We start from the raw sequence: 5821 nt of genomic DNA on the forward strand, positions 1-5821 counted from the left end.
AAGTGGTCACAGCCTTTAACAACGTGCTGGGACTCTCAGGATATCCTTCAATTAAACTAATCTAAATGCTTGAAAAGACAGATTTTTGTTGAAAAATTGAATCTACTGCCAACGTGTCTTGTCACGAATACAAGTCCACTGAGTAGCATCCAAATCATAATAAACATTCAGATGATTAATATGTTCTGTTTACCACCCAGTGCCCTCACTCGCCAGTTACTGCACAGCTCACTATTATGCTGGGTTTGATTTTAAGTGAATGGATAAATACAGCCTGCATTTTTTTTTCCACTTCTTTTTTATATGGAACATTTCATGAATTTTCATGTCATCCTTGGGCAGCAGCCATGCTAATCTGTGTATCATTCCAACTTTAGGATGTTTGCTGCCAAAGCGAGAACCAGATCTGAGTATTTTTAAGAAATGAGGGTAGAAGCCGGGCACAGTGGCTCATGTTTGTAATCCCAGCACTTTGGGAGGCTGAGGCGGGTGGATTACTTGAGGTCAGGAGTTCGAGACCAACCTGACAAACCTGACCAACATAGTGAAACTCTGTCTCTACTAAAAATACAAAATTAGCCGGGCATGGTGGTGCTCACCTGTAATCCCACCTACTTAGGAGGCTGAGGCAGGAGATTCGCTTGAACCCAGGAGGCGGAGGTTGTAGTGAGCAACAAATGACCTGGTTTGTAGGATTTGCCAATTACCATGGTGCAAATACTTCCACTACAGCCAATTTCAAGTTATTAGTGCGATATTTCTGAATATCAGGTTAAGAAGAGATGTGTATCATTGGATGAATGAGTATTTCTGAGTATCAGGTTAAGAGATGTGTACCGTTGGTAGTGAGCTGAGATTGTGCCATTGCACTCTAGCCTGAACAACAAGAGTGAAACTCCATCTCAAAACAAAACAAAACAAAAAAGAAATGAGAGTAGAGCTATGATCTCTCTCATCCATATAGTTATAGGAAGGTCTTGGAAGCATATAATACATACTCAATAAACAGTTGTTCATTGAATGAATAGATGAATGAGGTTTTTTTTTCCCTCTAAAAAGGTTAGTCTGGTGGCACTAGTTTGTGATGTGGTGGTCTCCACCAAGTCACAGTCTGATATGGAATATCTGAATGTGCATGTTTGTATTTGCATGCATTTGTTACAGTTTTTAGAGACACCATGTGAAATAGTGACCAAGAAAGGCTCTGGAGTCAGATTCCTTGGGTTTGAACCTCAGCTCTGCCATTTACTAGCTTCACAGCCTTGGAAAAACTGCTTAATTCTCTGTGCCTTAGTTTGCTCATCTGTAAAAGGAGGATAACAATAGCACTTACTTTATAGGATAATTGTAAAGATTAAAAGAGCTATTCATGCAAATAACATCATAAATTTGCTTAATATAGTTCCTGCTGAGGCATCTATTTTTAGGCCTGACATAAGTTATTTGAAACCTAGTCATACCTCATGACCTTTGGCGTCTGGTTACATCTTCCCCTTCCAGTGTGATTATTTGTGCTATAGCCCCATTGTTCTACCCACTGATACAAAGCTCAACATAGCCCAGAACTGCTGGCCATAATAAACCTAATGGTCAATGCCAGAGTCATGGCTGTGGTGGCATGCACCTGTAGTCCCAACTGCTCAGGAGGATGAGGCAGGAGAATCACTTGAGCCTGGGAGGTTGAGGCTGCAGAGAGCCATGATCGCACCACTGCACGTCAGCCTGGGTGACAGAACTGTGTGTTTTTTTGGTCTCAACAAACACTCAAAAAAGTCTCAAACCCCTTGCTTCATCAGATGGCCGTGCTCACCGCCACCTACAGACTTCCTGTTGGCCTCCCATTGGGACCCCTAACCCTTCTGGGACCTTGTAAGTAATATGTATCGTGAATTTTGGTTTCATTTCCCCATTGTGGCCTATCTGATGCACACACCTGAACCTAATTTCACCATCACCCACCCACATACCCCCATCCCCAACTCCTACCCCAGTGCTCTCCCACAGAGTGGCTAGCTTGGCTTATGGCCACTCTCGAGAGAGAGACCCGAAGACCAAATTAGAAAAAATTACAACCTAACTTGATAAAGGTTTGCCATTTAAAGCTGGTAAAATATAAAAAAGAAATGTAAATTGAAAGCAAGCTTACAAAATTCTCCAAGGAATCCTCAGATTGCAGAGGACATAGTCTGAAAAATACCAGTTTAAGAGAAAATGAATGAGAGGGTTTGTGCAGCTCAAAGCAAAATGATCTCCTTCTTTGATTTGCTTGCTCAATTAGTCTCAGAGGATGAGTGTCCGACATGTACGGAAAGATGTTTTTAATTGGAGAATAACCTGGAAACTTCATACTACTGAGCTACGTGTCAGAAACAGTAACAAAAAGCACCGAGGACTTACTCTGTGCCAGACCCTGAGACAAAGTATGTACTTAAATTTTCTCATTTAGTTCTCAGAAAATGCCCAATGAAATTGGTATTTTAACCCCATTTCCAGATGAAAAAGTCAAGGCCGATGGCCCAGTTGAAACTCTTTTGAATGAAGTGGAGGAGGCAGGATCTGTGTGATTTGAGAGTCCAGGCTCTGAGTCAGGACTGCCTCCTGGCAACACACAGCAGCAACAAAGTGCAAGTTTGGGGGAATGCCAAGACCTTCACCTTGAGGGTCTGCATGCCCTGCTCTCCAGAACCGAGGAGGAGCCTTACCCCCACCCACGGGTACTATAGCACTAGCTCATCCGCCCGGGGTCTCTGCCCAGCGGTACCAGGTGGCTGTTCTCCTTGAATGTCAAAACACACAGCCCTTGGTTTCTGCATTTCCTTTGTCTTCGCCACCCACACCCACCCTCTCGCCTTGTACTTATTAACACCACAGGCTTACCCAGCACCTTTTATTTTTAGCATCTCAAAATGTTCGAACAAGACATTTTTCTTACTTTCATGTGCCTCTGCCTGGGAAAATCAGAATCACAAAGACTATTACCATCATAATGACTCCGATGGTTATGCAACAAACAATTCAAGATAAAAGGAGGGGAGAGGCCCTTCCAGGTTCTGGGGTTTGGGGGATGGATCCGGTTCAGAACACAGCTGCATCTCTGCTACCAAACCTGCTGACCTGGCCCTGGGACTCGGGACTTGCTGATCCGTGTGAAACAGCTTCTTCCTACCAGGGGTGTTATTGACAGGAGGGGAGGCCAGACAGCTGGGCTGCCTCGAAGTGATGCTCGCCCGTGTTAGCCATTTTAACAGTCATTTAAAATTCACTTCAAATACTAGGGATAGCAGTTTGTCACTTTCCCTGTTGTTTTTTCCCCACACACATATTAATATGGATGTGGCCAGCAGGTTCCAAGCTCTGAATTGTACTCATTAAGTCACAGCTGGCTGGGAATACGTGTCAATCCCAGACCTTTATTTCTCAAGCCGGTTTTATAATGAAATTAAAAATGGACTCCTCCAGACACCCCCTTCCCTGGAAGCAAAGCATTTGCCCCTCTGGGGAGTGGATAGTGTTCTGATATGCTCTTTTTCTCAAAAGAAATGCGTAAGTAATTTCAGTAATTAAAACATTTAATTTGATGATTACCCTCACAAAAAGAAACTGCACAAATTAACCTTGGTAGGGGAACATTCCCTCCAGCTCTTTCGACGAGGCCTTTTTTGCCCTCATCCGTGCCCTCCTTCCCTTTGAGGGAGCAGCCCACCTGTTTGGGATGCTCCCCCGTCACTCACCATATCCCAGTGTTCCCAGTGGAAGTGTGGCTGGCCAGATGGCCCCTGCTATTAGTCACTTTCCTCCGCTGAATTGCACGGCTTGACGTCTGAAACTCAGTATTTATTTGTAAAAGGAGCTAAGGAAAAAGCTGACTCATTGTTACTCCAGAGGAATTCCTTCAGGGAATATAATACCCTTAAGAAGACCAGACGTCATGAAAGACATTTTGGCTTAAGCAGAACTAGCTGCGTAAGTGAACTCACCTGGGGAGCTTGTTAAACGAAGTGGTTCCTGGACCCCACCCAGAACCTACTGAAACAGGAAGGTCCCAGGAATTTGAATTTTAACAAGCTCCCAGGTGATTAATTTGCAACCTGGATTTTGGGAGCCACTGAGATGGGAGACACCCACTCATCATCAGCGTGGGGGTGGGGTGTAACTGTGAGTCACTCAGGGAATGATGGGGGGGGGGTCTGACCTTTGATTGGGTGCAGCTGAGCTCACCTGACAGGCTGTGCTTCATTTGGAAATGACAAATTAGAAAACGATGTGCAATTAAGCTTTTCAAGAGGCAATTAATCAGTTCACCCCCTCTTGTACCTCAGAGCCAGCCTTTGCATCCCTGGGTAATCAGGAAAGTCACTGACACTCCCCATGTCATGGGGGCTGAAGGATGACAGAGCGGAAGCCCTCAGATGTTGTCTGTCTGCCCTGAACAGGAGAACAGGCTGGGTGAGTCCTGCAGCCTCAGCCAGGCTGGGTCCTAACTCTCAGGAGCTGCTGAAGAAGACCGCAACGTACTCATTTGCAGATGGTTTTGCTGTGGTTTCCAAATGCCATCCCAACCGTAGGCCTGGAGCTAGGCTGGCATACCAGAGCCACCTGGGGAGCAAACCAAAAACATAGATTTCTGTGCCACTGATTGGCTTGGAGGCTGGGCCCTGAAATCTGTATTGGTAGCGATCCTCCCTGGGATTTGGGAACCACTGTGAACAGACAGGACTGCCTGTTGGATCATGAAGTGATTAGAAATAAACCCACAGAGAAGTCGATGTAAAGAAAAGCAAAACTCCGATGGCAGGAGCTTTGAGTGATCCTGCAGCCCGTGGAGAACACCAGAGGGCCTAACAAGGGGAGGACAGTCAATGAGGACTGAAAAGAAGGACGCACCTTCAAAAGAGGCTATGTGATTCACAATTGCTTGGCTCCCATTTAGCACCGGGGAGCTTCCAGAAAATGATGGGGAGGGTGAGATGGAGAAGATTCTAATTGCACAGGCTGCTGTCTCTTGTGAGGGATTTTTAAAAAGGGGGTATTTCCAGTGCCGTGTAGTAAGTGGATGCGCCAGGGTGTGGTGAGGGGGCGGCGGACGCCCTGGTTTGTAATATTTGCTGATTTCCTTGCCACCAGCATCACTTCACTGAACGTGGAGTTGGGAGGAGACCTGCGCAGTCGGCTCTTTGTGTTGGCAGGCGCCTCCCCCAGCACACCTCTGGATGGTTCCCGTCTTCAAAGACGAGCTTCCTGCAATTATCCCGCAGTATCTGCAGTAATATCACCAAAATGTGGCCATACGGGAATCCCTGAGGCGGAGTAGCTGGACCCGAGCGCTCACTGATTGTGCGGTTGGGAGCAGGCTTCTAGCAGGCTTGCAGAGATCCGCTTTTGTTGCGCCAAGAGCTGATGCTTCATGGCCAAGCCTGCCTGAGGCAGAGCCCAGTTTCCTAAGGAAGTGGGGAGGAGCAGAGGAAGCAGGAGCTAAGAATTTCAGGTGGGGAACGGGGCTCCTTTTGGATTCAGCTAGGAATCGCTCATAAAGACGAAGAGTTCACAATAAAGGAAATGGAGATGCTGCTGGCCGCCCCCGTACACTGACAAGCAGATTCTTCACAGTTAGCTGCAGCCAGAGGCAGAGGGCAGGCTCTGCACAACCTGAGCTGGAGTGGAATGGAAAATATCCAATTAATCATTCAAATTTGTGTCTAAGGAGCCATGATGCTCAGTTATGAATTTCAAGCACTTTTAAAAACTGCTCTTGGGAGAGATATAAAACCCGTCATGGAAATAAAATTAGCAAATATTTCCCCAAGTAAGTTAAAATGTGTCA

At 46.0% G+C, this 5821-nt stretch overlaps 1 pseudogene; it reads right to left on the bottom strand.

Moving 5' to 3' along the window:
• Positions 1-297: 297 nt before the first annotated feature.
• Positions 298-397, bottom strand: LOC114680473 (U6 spliceosomal RNA; annotated as a pseudogene).
• Positions 398-5821: the final 5424 nt, after the last annotated feature.

This window comes from Macaca mulatta, chromosome 8, assembly GCF_049350105.2.
Source record: "Macaca mulatta isolate MMU2019108-1 chromosome 8, T2T-MMU8v2.0, whole genome shotgun sequence".
Lineage (NCBI taxonomy): Eukaryota > Metazoa > Chordata > Mammalia > Primates > Cercopithecidae > Macaca > Macaca mulatta.